Genomic DNA, 15,333 nt, shown 5'->3' on the forward strand with positions numbered 1-15,333 from the left:
TTCACAGCGTTGGCTCTTTTATATATGGACCATGCCACTGGACTGTATAATAAACATAATTAAGAGTACAAAACGATTTTAAATGTCGTCTAATCGTTCACGATTACGCATCAATTGCTCATCATCATCGTTGTGGTTTTGCTTTGCATATTGTTTGTTCATTGGAGCATGGCTACCATTGCGTATGCGTAATTTTTACACATGTAAACACCTTCATTACATTTCCACGAGACTATTTTAATTTGGCAGACCAAGCAAGCAAACAAAGCTTAAAAAAAAAAACAATAATCAAAACAAAATTAAAAATGAATAACTGGAAATTTTTTAGAATAATGGTTGATGAATAAGAGATGCCCTGCTTTAAATATATGTAAATAGTAAATTAATAGTTTACTCTCGACATATTTATGAAATTGTTTAATAGAGTTATATATTTAGAAAGGAAAATATATGATATATATAATTCATATTGTATATTAAATATTTTATATTTTTAGTATATAACTATTTTACTTTTGTTTACCTATTAGCCTAAAATCAAACGACCCTATATACTGTGTTCTAAAGGGTGTTTTACTTGAAATAGGCATATCTGACGATATGAGTCAGAATTGTTTTGTTTATTATATGGAATAAAAAAAACTTTTTTTCAGGGATTCACCCAAGCCAACGTCTGTTTCCATAAACACAGTCATTAACCTTAGAATTTGATGTGATTGCATTAAAAATCTAAATTCAGGTGATTTGTAGTTAGTATTTGGATTTTCAGCTCTTTGAGGTTCAATGGTCAATGCTCATCAACGCCCTTCAAATAAGGTCAGCTTTGGGCAATTATTACATTACTACGCTACGATCAGATCTATAATTATCCAAATCTTTTTTGGGGGGGCTTTCAATGAAAACCGAGTTCATTGTGAAGGACTTTAGGTTTGAAATTGGAGTTCGATTGCCTCACAAATATTTATTGTTGACTGGCCAGCCTAATTAAGATTGCGTTGGAGTCATCAAATTAATTACATATTTTTCATAATGAAAACATAATTATAGACGAGGAGTTGGTGCTTCTTTATATTGCTTTCACTTAGAGAATTAAAATTGAATTTAGAAATAAATTAAAGAGGTAAATCGAAATTTTTGTTCAACTGTATTTCAGTAAATTCTCAAATGGCTTATTGTATATTCATATTAGAATTTTACAAAATTCCATAGAATTAACTGCTGGAGCTATTATTCAGTAATTGAATATGGCTGGCCTTGTTATTACCCAACTATTACAGTGGCAATTTGTACCGCGAGCTAGCCTAAATTGCCCACAGTTAAACGGGCTTCCATTTGTTATGGAAATTCATTTTAGTAGCAATTACTATTTGCATGAACTAACTAAATGTTACAACTTTTACTTTCTCAAATCCTGAAGTGGAAAAAACAAGAAATATATTAATAATATAAACTGCATTAATTAATAATAATACATTAATTCTATATGTATTTCATAAATATTGTGAGCAGTAAAACTACTATTTTTATAGAAATGCCAATTAAAATAGTAGTGTAGGAATTATTTATAGAGGCTACTACTATTTTCATGAATTTTTTATAAACACTTCCTATATCAAACAAAAATCATTAAATTAGTAAAAAATTTCTGAATCTTAATATTTGGCTTAAATTCTACTATTTAAATTAAATTTGAGAAACCTTTTCTATCTCAAACAAAAACGAATAAATTAATAAATAATTTGCAGCTCAAGCAAAAAAGAATAAATTATCAAATAATTTGTTATTTATCTTAATATTTATTTTAAATTCTACTACCATAGTAGTACAATTCTACTACTATAAACGTAAACTCTACTACTTAATTTGTTTTAAATTCCATTGCTCTAGTAATAGTAGTAGAGTTTAAAAGAAATAACTACCTTTACTACTTTTACTACTACTATTATTTTAATAAGCGCAGATTTTTAAATGTCGCATCAAAATAGTAGTTCGACTGTAACTCAAAATTTTCCTTTAAAAATTGTATTATAGTTGTGTCATACATAATATGTACTTATTAAAATATCTCAGCTATACTTAAATAGGCCCACTAACTAATGCTATTTATAATCCTCTTATAGTCCCACTAATATTTATATTTTTAAGCTCAATTTAAATCCGTGAATTGTGGTTAAAAATAACAGCATAAGCTCGTAATTAGCAAATGGCAGCTAGGAAAATAATAAATTTTTAAAACGCAGCTCGTTTGTAGGAGTGTGTTGTTACACTGGCCAACAATGGCCGCAAATGTCATAGCTCCACTTTTGTGCCCTGTACCTTTAGCTATTTTTTGTTGCTGTTGCTGTTTCTGTTCGTTAGCATTTGGTCCAATGCCATTTTGTGCCTTGGGTTGTATTGTGTGCAGCTGACGTTTGTTTTTCTTCTTCTATTTTCCCCCCTTTCGCCCCTTTGCTGGCTGCCTGGCTGCCTGTCTGCGATTGCATTGCCTGGCTTCAGGTGTTTTTTATTGCATGTTGTGAGTTTTGAGTGAGTTGCCTTTTGAGTTGCTTTGAGTTTGTGTTGTTTTGCGCATGTCTCAACACGAATGTTGTTGTTTCCACTGGCGAGGCACCCTGTATTGTCTAATATTTTATTTACTGCATTTTAGTTATAGCCAAGTTCTTTTGGTGTTTAGTTTTAATGTTTGTCAAATCCCTATTTATTGGATTTAAGCAAATTTAATAGAAAATGTAACAGAAAAGCAAAGTGAAATACAAATTTATTAAATATTTATAATTAAAGCATATGTAGAAGAAATATAGATCGTTGATATGTAGCTTTGCCTAAATGTCTCATTATTAAATATTTTAAAACGGAGGCACAGAGGCGGGATGGAAAGTTAGATAGACACAGGACTGTCATCTGCTTCTCTTTAGTTTCCGCTCTCTTTTAATTCAGCAAGCGATAGAGAGAGGGAGGATCTGAATACGAGGAGGAAACAGAGAGAGAAAATAGAGACAGATAAAGTCAATGAAAGCAAAAGAGCGAAATGGAGAGATCAATATACAGAAAGGAAAGAAAGCGAGAGAGAAAGGGCGAGAGTACAAGAGAGAGAGAGTGGAGAAAGAGGGATAACTAGAGTGAAAACAGAGAGATAGAGAAAGAAAGTAATAAAATAAAATGGATGTAAATTGGGAAAAAGAAAGAGAGAAGAGGATATCAATAGAGAGACACTTCAATAGGCAATGAAATGACAGAGAGAAGGAGAGAGAAAAATAAAGCAAAAGTTAGAGAAACAGAGAGGGAGGAACTATACGATCCAGGAACAAAGAGTAACACGACGTAAGTGAGATTTAGAGAAAATAAGAAAAAGGTTACATTTGTGACCAAGCGAGAGCTAGAACACGATAGAGGAAACGAGGAAAGAGATCCGAAAAGGAGCAGATCAAATTATATAGTTACAAAATGGAAATTGAGTGGACAGAAGCATACCAAAATAGATCCAAAGGGTCTGATACGAAGTGTCTGAAAGTGATAATAAGAATCTGATAAAAAGCCAACTTTTTGGCATGCTTAAAGAGAGGGAGGTAGTTAGTAGTATCATAATATTGCCCAATTAATAAATGTTTGTGGGCTACCACAGAGACACTACTTCAGTAAAAGTCACACAAATAGAATGGTTGCCACTATAGAAACTCTAGATGTCTGTAGCCAGACTATAAATTAAAAAGTTAAATAATGGAAATGTCAATTGCTTTGAATGTGAATACTTGTGGCAGACACTTGTGCTGCTTGACAATTTTGCTTTATATTTGGAGTGACTCGAAAACAGTCTACAGGAAACTGCCAAAAAGCTGACACAGATTTCCATCTATTTGAATGGAAATTTGAGTTTAAATGGCTGTTTACTCACTCCAACTTGTTCGGCTGGGCTAGAGGCTTTCGAGCAAATGCATACCCCTTGGTAAAAACACTTTACATATTAAAAACTTTTTCCATGAGAGACATAGAGAGGGAGTGGAAGAGAGGGAGTATGAAGCCAGCCGCATCCTTCAGAAACTTCATTATACGTTTTTTAACTGGCATAAAATGCTAATTGTTTGACCAGCTCGTCACTCAAGCGTGGCCAACTCATTTTTGGTTTGGATTTTTGCATGTAATTAATTACAAATTTGTTGCCACACTCAGTTTATTCGTTGCTTCTTCTGCTCTGTTCTTCTCTGTTGTTGAAATTGAAAATAAAAAGGGTAATTAAAACTTGAAAAATATGAAACGGCCAGCATTAATTGACCCAGAACGGGCGCTGCTTAAGAGATCGCAGCTGAATGGGGGAAAACTCACTCAAGCCAAGAGGAAAACTCACTCAAAGTAAGGTGCGTGCGAAGTGCAACTGTAAATGTTACGCATACGCCGCGTGCAACAAACGAGCAAGGCAAGCCACACACAGAGATTACGCTTGCGCTCTCGCTCGCACTCGCTAGCGAAAGTGCATGCGAAAAAAAAAATCAATTAAAATGCACTCGAGTGCATTTGCTGCTGTAAGAAATTGCTGCTGCTGCTGTTGCTGCCGAAAATAAGCTATAGGCTAAATTGTTGCCGTAGAACCCCTAAAAGCAGAGACCTAGCCAGCCCCCCTCCCCACCTCGCTCCTGCTGTCGCCCACACAGATGCGATGCGCTCTGCTCGACGATTCGCCCTTACACAGTGCGCTCGGTGCGACGAAATTTCAATTCAGTTATTTGTGCAGTTTCGCTCAGTCAAGTTGTGCATGTCCTGTGTGCGCTTCACCTTAACGACAAATCGACGAAATTCAGCCCACAGCCGAAAGTTCATATCTGGCCAAATAAACGCATGCATTCACACACGCACACAAACATAGTTCAATAATAATCAGTGCATTGGAAGCGTAGTTTATAACTCTAGCAATCGACTAAACGTGGCCAAATAAACAAACTGCATTAACTACCTGTCCCAGAGGCAATCGACAGAGGACAGTGGACATACGACAGACGCCGTAGTGCCGCAACAAACGTCATAATAAACACACTGAGATCCGCTGAGAGAGCGAGCGCAACAGAGCAGCACATACATACATATATAGAGAGCGACAGTGAGTGAGTGAGAGTGAATGAGAGAGAGAGACAGAGAGAGCGCATCAGTCTGACCATATGTGCATATGTGTGTGTGTGTGTCTGAGTGCTTTCTGACTGTACTTTGGCGCCCAAAATTATCAAACGGTATAATAACGAAACCAATTAACGCAAAACCAAAAACCAATCAATGAACTAAACCAAAGAATTTACAATTACAGCCCAAAGCTCGTTCATTCGATTAGGGCTCCAATTTTACGTTGCAAAAAGGCCCCAAAAATCAAATTAAATAAATCCAAACCAACAATTGCGACAGGTGAGTGCGTGTAGTGCCCAATTTCAGTATACTTAATTCAATGTATTTGGCTATAATTGAACTTTGTCAATTTTGTGGTCGATAGACATACGATAACCGATAATAATTACTAGAGATTGCATTGAGAGTTGCAATATTTACTATAATTAGGAAAAATGTGCAATATTTTATAAAATATTTATTTTGATTTTTATAATTATTTATAACCAAAAAAGGACAGTATAAATATAGATTATTTATTTACGCCTTAACAAAATAATAAATGATCTTAATAATCGATACACTCTTGAACTAGTGTAAAGTGTGAGAACTTGGCAAGAGACGTAAATTTTGTTTATATCATTTTTATTTGCCTTGTCAAGAGGTGAAAATATATTTTGTTTATAAGCACGATTTTTATTTTGTTTACAATATCATGAGCTTTCATGGTCGAAGCAAATGATCTTTTGTCAATGTAATAAATGCTCGAACTCTTGATTCTTATATGAGTTTAATACATTTACTTGTATGACTCTTTGGATGCAATACATATAAACAGATTGTGGGAAAGTGTAGTAGCGTATAATAAAAGCCAGAAGATTGAAATTCAATAGGTGACTGAAATTCATAGCAGGATAATACGTTATCGTATAAATAAATAAGCTACTGAGTTATCGTATACCTAGCATAATAATGATATTGATTATCGTATAAATGATATTGATATTTATACAATGATAATAAAATCAACAAAATATTCATTATTATTTAGAACTTTAATTACAATACAATCACATTTGCCCCTATTAATGTTGTTTAATGTATGAGCAGCGAAATGGAATTCGAGTGAATGGCAATTGCTTTAATATTTCATTAGCACGCTCCGAAAATTAAATTAAGAAGCTCCAACTATATAATGAGTATAATATCTACTCAGGGTACTTCCTAGTCGAGCACTCCTGATTGGTGCATTTTTAGTCGTTATTGAAACTGTTTCTCGATTTCTATTCATACATTTTCCTTATTGTTTTTCTTCTCCAGCTTTTCCATTCGTTGTCAAACAATGCCAGTTGACAGGCAAGTTTGATTGATTCGTTTGCCCAATATCATTTTAATTAACAGTTCAATTCTAAGCAGTATCTCGCTCTTCAGCTGCTCAGCAATGCGAGCAGCTGTCATTTCCTCTTATGCTTTCTACTTTCAACTTTCTTCTTTTTGTTGTTGTTGTTGTTGTTGCTGTGCAGCTGCAAAGGCTCTGGGGCAATGTAATTTAAAACAATTTGGTGGGTAAATCCCATTAAATGTTCAACAACTTTTGAACTGGCTTCACTGAGCGTCGCAAGCGCTTTGTTCTCTTCAGCGGGCACAATGGGCTCGCACACAAGGACAACGCGCAGCAAGGACGACTAATTAGAGCCGCGCTAGACGCTAGACACTAGAAAATATGGAAATGAGGATATAACGAACTTAGCGTCACGGCGCTAAGTAAATAAACTAAGCCACGATTTCACGACCCAAAGTACCATAAAATATAAAAAAGGAAAATTGGAAATATATAGAGAAGTAAAGTTTACTTAATAGCACGGAATTCTTGCCACCAAAGCGAGAGGCGGACACAAAGCAACATGCTGTACATTTGCCCAGGGAAAATATCAAAAGTAAAATATGAAAAAAAAAAAAAAAAAATACAAAATAGAGAAACGAAACTACAGAATGCAGAACAGAATATATACATATGTATATATGTGTGTGTGTGCGTCTGTTTGTATGTATGTAAATATATTTTTACGTGCACAGTAATGAAAGGCCTCGGGCATAAGTTTTAAATAAATATTTGACTGTGTATATGTGCATGTAATTTAACAAAAAAATAAGATGTATATATATATGTAAAAAAAATTATATATATATATAGAAATATGTATGTATATATATAGAAAACAAGCGCAAAAGAAACGGACAAGAGTTATGCCCGGCTGGGAGGCAAGGGATTGCCTGGTCCAACTGCTGCATATGAAAATTATGATGAATGATATATATGTATGTACATATATAACTGAACAAGTACGAAAACATAATGCTCTAAAGGCTAGACAAATAAATATTCTTCATTTTGTTTTTTTCGAATGGGGGCAATCTTCAGTATTTCATTGAAGCCTATGTTTTGTACTTTATAAAAAAGAAAAATTGAACAAAAATTAAAAAAAAAATTGTTATAAATTAGTATCATTTCCAATATAGAAAAATTAACAAAAAATAAGTAAAAATAAAATTAATAAAAAAAGAAAATAATTCGAGTTTTATAATATTATAATATTTTTATAATACTAAAATATATTTTTATTTTTATATACAAAATAAATAAAAATAAATAATCATATAACAATATGAAAAATAAATAAAATTTTAAATATTAATCAAATATAAATTAAAAATAAAATAAATTATATAAATAAATACAAAAAAATTAAATAGTTAAATTTTTATAATTTAATAATGCATAGATCTATGCATTCTTTTTTAGCCTTTTTTCATAAGTGACAAACGGTATGATATAGCTATTATACTCTCTTGTTCTCATGGTACACTTATATATATACTATATGCTGCAGATGATGTGGACGCTGAAGAGCCGGGCTAGGTAAATATGCACAACAACAGCAACAACAGCAACAACAGCAACAGCAGCAACAAGACTGCCTGACTGACTGCCTCACTGTTGACTTGCAGCACGTTTCGGTAGGCGTGGCAAATGGGGCTACAAGGTGGGGGGCGGGTACGTGCGCTGGCTCGCTGTGTGGGTAGTTCTTAACAACGACGGCGACAACGCAGTCTGGCCCCGAAAGTAGGTTGAGGTAGCCGCCAAGCGCTGCCATGTTTAGAATATGCACACAAAGCGTAAGGCCAACAAAAGCAGCAAGAAGGGTTACTAGATGAAGCGGCGGCAGCCGAGCGATGTATGTGTGCGTATGCGTGTCTGTGTGTGTGTGTGTGTGTGTGTGTGTGTGTATCTTGTTTAAAGGAGGCGCAGCCTTGTTGCTGTAGACAGTGTAACAAAAGATTTGCTTAGCTTTCATGTAAAGCGTAAAATACAAACAATTATGCAGCTTGTTGGTAGGATACAAGGTACCAAGTTCCCTTAGCTACTCCCCCACGCCCTCCGGTGTCCCTCCCCCTCCCGCTCGCCAGCTAGCCATGCGCCAACGAGCCCGCATTTCCTATTTAGTAGGCCGTCACAGGCCACTTGAGCCCGAGACTTTGCTACTTGAACATATATATTTTCCTCTTTTTTTTTTCTTTTTTTTGGACAAAGGCAGCGCGACGCAGAGGCAGATGACGCCGCATGGAAAAGGGGTGAGCGGGGCGGCGCTTCCACAAAATGTGACAAATTACAAAATAATTGTGCGCACAGTCAAAATATGCTCTGCTGTTCTGCGCTGTGCCGTTCTCTTCTGTTCATGGTGTTTGTGTTGTCGCTGCTGGCTCCTGCTCCTGCTCCTGCTCCTACTCCTGCTACAGCTCCTGCTCCTGCTGTTGCTGTTGTCGCCCGTCCACCTTGCAATATTAATGAACTCTTTTACATCGTCTGTCATTGCCATGACGTTCGTGCGGGGCAACGCAACCGCAATATTGCGAAGCAGCCCCCCATTACCAATACCAATCCAAGCTCCTGCTTTGGCCCGATTGGCAAACAGTCTGCGCCTAACTATTTGCATTACAGTCGCACGGCCGTCGACTACGGCAGTAGGCGTAAATGGAGCTCTGCTGGCAGACAGCACGATTTGACTTAAGGCCATCAGCTAGTTGCTACGTTTATGCGTTACGAGTTTTGCTCATAAAGTATCGTGAATACATCTATTTATATGTGTTGAATTTATGTATACTGAATATCCTTGTAATTTCTAGTGCTTGTGAAACTCTTGTATCCAATTGTGAAAGCACTTTAAATAATCTATTTTGTGATCTTTTTGTATATGATGTAGTAGTCCTCTTACAACCCTTTTCTTTTTAGGAGGAAGGGAAAGTCTTTAGAGTATGGGTAAAAATATTTAATATAAATTCTTTTCTCTGATTTTGTGTTGAATAGGGAAAATTCCAAAACTCCAGAATTGAGTCTTTATAAAAACAATCGCGGATATTTATTGAAAAGATCTCGTATAGAAGTTAGTCAAGTAAAAAAGTATGAAAGAGATATACATGATAAAAAGTGCGTATAATTTACATTAAATTATGAAAACATCTAGGTGATTTATTTAAAGACTATAACTAAAAATATTTGAGAGTTTGATAAGGAAAGTATGAGGTATATTTATTTTATATAGCACCATCGCCGTAGATCAGTTTTAATCACTTCGTTTCGCTTTATTTCACTGAAAGGTTTCATGGCAAATCAATATGAAATTTATATTATAAATTGATTAAATATTATTTACTAATTTTATCAAATTTTTATTTAAAATATTAATTAAATATTAAATTAGTGTTGTTTAATCTATATTTAATATGTAATATTTAATATGTATATTTAATATGTAAATCAATTCTGATCAGAATGATGTGAGGGGCATATGTTATATATAATCATATACATAAACACACTTACATAGGTATATATAAGCTAGAAAAACAATCTGGCTGAGCTGGTCGTCTATTCTCAATCATTTTGTACGTTGATCACAGTCCCTCTCTCTCTCTCTCTCTCTCTCTCTCACTCTCACCCTCACCCTGCTGTAAATTCATAAATCTCCTCTTTGCCATGCACATGGTACATATATCTGTTTATTGTATCATGTCAATATGCAAATATAACATATAGATATATAACTCAGCATCAACTATAAAATTCCGGCTAAAATTGTTCAGCGGCAACCCGCTTATCACAATTTGCCGCATAAACATACGCCAATAAAGCCGCCCCTTGCACAGAGGCAATGCCTGTGACAATACTTCAACTATATATGCATATACATATATATATGGGTGTATATGTGTATTTGCCGGCAGCTATAGGAAAAGTCTGCACCTGTCACGCTGTTTTACAGCGAGTGGGGAACGACATCCAGCCATTTGGTTACCAAATAAACGCGTTCGCTCTGCGCCAAGTTAGTTACTCGAATGCATTTTATATGGCCCGTTGGCCGTTGCAGTTCTGTTTGCATAGCCTCGCGGGCATTCATTAAAGCCCGAGTGCATGCATCGATGCTTTAAGCTGACATTTGCCAAGTGCCATTGAGCTAGAATGAAACTTCAAAAATAAAAAAAAAAAAAAAAAGGGAGAAATGAGTAAAGGGGAAGCAATTTTTGTGACAAGCTGGTTAGCGCTGAAACTAAAAAGGAAATTAAAGGAAAATGTGCGTCGCTAGGCGAGTGTTTGAGTAATGGAACTTTGCCGGGGCCTGACAAACTTGCCTGGATAGATAGTTGGCAGGCCGTCAGGCCGTCAGGCTGGAATGCCAGTTGGACTTGGCTTATTACATGCCACGACACCGAAACACAGGGTGACTAAATGTGCGTGTATATGTGTGTTTCTGTGTGTGTGTGTGTGTGTGTGTGTGTGTGTGGTGTTGGCCAAAAACTTATTAGACAGACGGAAATTGAATATTGTTCCAGCAAAATTTGTTAAATGCTTTTTCGCTCTGAGCGAATCGTGTCCCGTCTAGCTGCTCTTGACGTGTCCTTTTGAGTTTACTTTTTTATCATCTCGATTTTTGTATTTTATCTAGCACAGTCTGGGGTGACAAGGGTGTGGTTTGCACTCTTTGTGTAACTTTTAAATTGTTTGTTACGTATACGACATGTAATTAGCAAAATGTTAACATATATTGGATAGTTTGTAGTGAACTTGTTAAATGAAAAATATGAAAATATTTAATGAAACTCTTCTCATATTGAAAAAGTTTCTGCTTAAAGTGAAAGCGAGCATATTTTAAAGGCAATTACAACGATCTGTCCTCATTTATTACATTTCTTGCATAACATTTCGTTTACTAACACTGAATTGTTCAAGCTGTAATTCCCTACGGTTTTCCTTAGTTTCTGATAGTCGAGTATGGTATAAGAATAAAGAAACTTGCAAGATTTATTGCTCAATTTGCATTTGAATACATTCAAGTATTTCCTACGTATATGTTATTAAAAAAAAATGTTAGCATACCATGTAAAGTCTATACAGAAAATAAATAAAATGAAATGAAATGAAAATTTTAAAATATTAAAAAATAACTTTTCTTAAATGAAAAATAGTTTAGTCTCAATTTACAACATTTATATCTCAAAGCATATCTCAAATCTCAATTCGAAGACTTTCTCTCATTTATTGAAGTTAACATTTCTTGCATAACATTTCGTTTGACAACTATGAATCGTTCAGGCTGTGCTTTGCCTTTGATACCTTACAGCTTTCTTAGTTTCTGATAATCGGATATGGCATAAGAAAAGAGAAACTTGCGGCATTCAATGTTCAATTTGCATTTGAAATATCTCGCATTACGCATACGACCCGTTGTTGCCATAGTGCATAAAACCCAGCCAGGCAGCTAGGCAGCCAGCCAACTGGGCAAAGCTGCCAAGCATCAGACATGAAATGTGCTTGAGCGTAGTGTTGTCATCATTAGTTACATTTTGTGGCGCACGATAAGCGTATTAGCCAAATGTAAGCGACAATGTTAGTTAAGTGGCATTACGTATACGGCCCCGTGTGCGGCGCAACTTTAATAAAATGCCTTTAAATTGCGCATCAGCTAATGGGACTTGCACCTGTTTAAGCAGACGCTGCCTCAGCTTTGCCAGGAGCAGCTGCTTTGAAGCGTTAAACTCTTTTTAGCGTCTGCCATTCCACGTCTGCATCTTTGTCTTACTCTCTCCCTCTCTCTCTGTCTCTTCCTCTTAATGCCAGTTGAGTGCATCGCTTGGCTGGGCTTAAACTCTTTTTGCCGCCGCTCAGTTGAAGCAGATCCCGTGCCACTTTGTATGCTCCCACACAAGTTTGAATCGAAGTTCAATCCGCTTCTCTTATTCCTGGCTTGAAAACACAAACGCATGTAAATTGGCCAATTTCGTGCTGTCCCTGGCAGGCCGCTGCCACTTGCGCCAAACCTCTCGAAATGCTAACAAAAAAAATTGCATATCGTTTCTTCGCCAAATCCCTTTTCTTTTCATTTCTCTGCAGATTTTTTTTTTCATTTTACTCTTCGCTCACTCCCGCAGCAGAGACGGACGGCTGTCTCTGGTTCTGTCCCTGCCCCTGCTCCTGCTCCCCTCTCGCCATGCACATCTTTTGATTTGCAACTTGCGCACTTTGTTGATTTCGTTTCCTACATTTTTTTCACTCTCTCTCTCTCTCTCTCTCTCTATCTTTCATTTTATTTGTTGTTTCTTTGACAGCCAGCGCCGACCTTTCGCAATTGCACAAAGATGGTGCATCTATCTCAAAAAAATAAAATAAAAGTTGGCTCTGTCGTTGCCATGCCAAAATGCTGGAAAATTAAAATTGAAGCTAATGGCCAAGCAAAGTAATATAAAATGTATATAAATGAATTCACACACAGATATCTATATATATATAGGGAGAGAGGAGAGAGTGAGACAATGCCACTTTAAATGGAAATAGATGTTATCATAAATATACAATGAGCAAAGGAGTGTAAATTAATGACCCTTGGAAGCTCATTAATTTTTAAATAGTCTCTCTCTTAGACTCTGTTAGAAATTCTGAATCTCTCCTCTTTCTGTCTCTGATTGTGCCACGACTGACTTCTGGTAACCGATCCAGGGTAATGTCAAATGCTGTACCATATTTCATATCACACAAATCCCTGTGACAAACACATTGTTTTATTTTATTTTTTTACTTAGCTTGAAACGAAAACTTTTATTGCTGAGCTACAGATAACTCTCGCATAATATATCTAATGGCCATGTAAAGAGCATGTAAGCTATGCCAGCTCCAAAGTAAACGTTTCTCTCTCTTTCTATTTTTGTCTTTCCTTTTTTTTTTGGCTGCTCTTCTGGTTATTTTAGCCGTAGCTCCTCCACCTCCGAGTCCCCACTTCCCCCTCCCCACCCCTCTGTCGAGCTGTTCGTGTCACATCAATCACGTGCCGTCTTTCGTGCATGTGCAGCAGAAAAGTATGCTACATTTTCTGCACTTAAGTAGCTTGTTCTCTGCTGCGTGCGTTTTAGTTGCCTCTGTGGAATTTATTGTGGCTGCCGCCTGCCACACAAGTTAGCAATATATTGTGGCATACGATTTGTTAGCGCAACCACAGCCGCAGCACCATCAGTAGATGCTTGAAAACCCATTTTGACTTCTGTCGCCCGCTCATTAAAATTTAAAATATATATATTCAGCTCAACGCTCAAGAGCGTCAAATAATTAATGATAAGTAATATAGAAGACGTTGACTTCGACAGGCTTTCGGCTGACCGCAAAGCCAGCTCGCTGATAATATATCCGCTCATAGCTCACACATAGGCTACGAACTACGAGCAAGGTGTGTGCCTGCTGGGGAATTCTAATTTGATTAGCGTCGAATGGTACCCAACGCAACTCAACTCAACTCAACTCAAACCAAATACCACATGGAGCACTGTGCTCCTTTCAGATTGATGTCTGGCAATCGTTTCCAGGCGAGCTTCATTAAAACTTTCGTAGCTAGCGATTGGCTGTGGTCTCTACAGCTACAGCACCGGCTTGAGGTGAGCTAACCGCAACATTTCATTAAAACTGAGGTCGACAACTTGCATTGGGCACAGGAGCAGGAGCAGCAACAGGAACAGGAATAGCAGAGATAGTAAGAGCTTAAGAATGCAAGTCATGAGTTCTTGAATAATTGGCCAAGTTCATAGATGTATCAATGCATATCAAGTTGATCGTTGGGAAGTGGCTGCCAGATATTATGGGTGGCCAATAATATGCTGTGTAAGCGTTAAGATAATATATATTAGGTGGTTCGTAATGAGTTAGAGGTCTACATATCTAACTGTATATATTGCAAGGTGTGTAAAGGAATTAGGGCAATGAGTTGTAATAAGTCTAAGATGTGGAATAGAGCACTTAGCTTTGATGACAAATTATTTTTATTTTAAAGTGCAAAGAGATTCCTTAAAGAGATTCACAAAATATAATTTATCTTTGATTATTATTATATTATTTATTATATTATTATTTTTGATTGAAATAAATAAAATCAAAGTAAAGCTTTTGAAAGCCGTAGGAAATTCCTGCAATAATTATAATTAAAAAAAATTTTTATTCACATATTTGTATATCTTTTTGATTAAACTAAGTCATTCATTCTTATTTAGTACCTGTAAAAATATCAAAAAAAAGAATACCTCCACTTTCTTTTTAAATTTTTGAGAATCAGTAGAAGTAAATAAATATTTTACAAGTATCCATAAATTATTTATTCACATGCCTTAAATTCGTTTCGATTAAACTAAATTCCTTCAATCCCCAAGACAATTTAAATTGAAATTTTGTGAATTTTCAACTCCCTGAGACAATTTGCACATCGGCTGCTTAGTCAGAGATTGCATATTTAATTGAATATGTTTAAATTGCAATTAGATTGCATGCTAAGCAAATGACATAATTGGCTAGATCTGTTGTCAGGAATGCTCCAATAGCCAATTAGCTCATTGCATATTCAAGTGCTTGAGACATGATTCCACATCGAGCATGCTATCACAAACAAACATGTCCCTGTGCAATTAAATTAACAATCTTTTATGCATTTCTAAATGCATCTACAAAATCAAATATAATTACAGCAAATATTTTGTCGGCGCTGTTGTCGCTGTTGTTGCTGTTGATGCTGTTGAGATTTTACAAATTTTTGCGTAGCATTGTAAGCGGTGCAGCAACTGCAACAGAATAGAGGCAAAAAGTGCAGCTAAATATAGACGACTCGAGTTGGCACTGGGTAAGTGCCTCCTCATCGGCTGGCCGAGCCACTCGCCTCGCCA

General features: G+C 36.1%; 1 protein-coding gene across 6 annotated transcripts in view; it reads left to right on the forward strand.

The window, feature by feature from the left end:
- Positions 1-4,725: 4,725 nt before the first annotated feature.
- Positions 4,726-15,333, forward strand: part of LOC6582879 (poly(rC)-binding protein 3) — a 115,030-nt gene continuing 104,422 nt past the window's right edge. Inside the window, exons 1-2 of one of the 6 annotated variants that reach the window (XM_032731723.2) lie at positions 4,727-5,216; positions 5,291-5,385. The gene's annotated coding sequence lies outside the window, so the exon portion shown is untranslated. Of the gene's footprint in view, positions 5,386-15,333 lie in introns of all 6 variants that reach the window. The other 5 variants (XM_032731725.2, XM_032731727.2, XM_032731726.2 and 2 more) reach the window with 5 other exon arrangements.

This window comes from Drosophila mojavensis, unplaced genomic scaffold (assembly GCF_018153725.1).
Source record: "Drosophila mojavensis isolate 15081-1352.22 unplaced genomic scaffold, ASM1815372v1 contig_74, whole genome shotgun sequence".
NCBI lineage: Eukaryota > Metazoa > Arthropoda > Insecta > Diptera > Drosophilidae > Drosophila > Drosophila mojavensis.